Source organism: Cornus florida, unplaced genomic scaffold, assembly GCF_030987335.1.
Source record: "Cornus florida cultivar Cherokee Brave unplaced genomic scaffold, ASM3098733v1 CherokeeBrave_3.0.0_Hap2_Chr09, whole genome shotgun sequence".
Lineage (NCBI taxonomy): Eukaryota > Viridiplantae > Streptophyta > Magnoliopsida > Cornales > Cornaceae > Cornus > Cornus florida.
This window is the reverse complement of record NW_026775579.1, coordinates 63,762,814-63,763,732: the sequence shown is the minus strand read 5'-3', so window position 1 is coordinate 63,763,732 and position 919 is coordinate 63,762,814.

The window sequence follows — 919 nt, the reverse complement described above, 5'->3', positions numbered from 1 at the left end:
TAAATAACAACATTAACTTTTTTACTACTAATTAATAACTTCATTTTATTTTATTTTATTTTATTTTTGAGACCATTTTAATTATGTGGTGTAGTATAAGTTTAGAACTGATCTCACCAATGAATTTTTTGCGATTCCACCCAAGAGAACCAAGACATAACTTGGAATAACATACTTAAACCTAACGCTGCTTAATTCAACTTAAACAATAATAAAAGACAATACTCATTTGAATCCCATCTCTCTAAGAATCATTTATATATATATATATATATATATATAACAAGTTTGTCATGACATACTATTCCTCTATGCATGTCCTCTTATTCAATTAATTGAAAGGAAAAAAAATAAAATCTCTATTTATACGAGTTATTATTAGGTGTGACTCATTTGATTATGATCTGTCTGCACCTATTGCCCATCGAGTTGGATGCGATTTAACCCTACCCCTTTAGTATCCGATCCACTTAAGACATGATTTGAAGTAACCCGCTTACACATAACACTAATTAATTAAAAAAAAAAAAAAATCAATTCAATTTAAACATGTATAGAAGAATTCTAATTTGGTCTCACACGATGTATCAATGTCCATTGGCAACTTTTCCTCACTTTATATATACACTGTATGGCAAGTTTGTCATGACATAAGTATTATTTGATTACTCAATTCAACACTTAATTCTAAATGTATTAATATTTATTCAATTAAGTACGTTTGATTATGTATTCTGAAAGTGAGAAGAACATCACTTATCACTAAATGCTGAAAATTTAAAAAAATATTATTTATTAATTATTACTAAAAAACTTTATCACTTTGAATTCAATTCTTAAAATTCTCAGTCTTATCAAACAACACATATACTCTTATTATGTGATTCTACAAATATGCTCATACAATTTAATCAAGAAA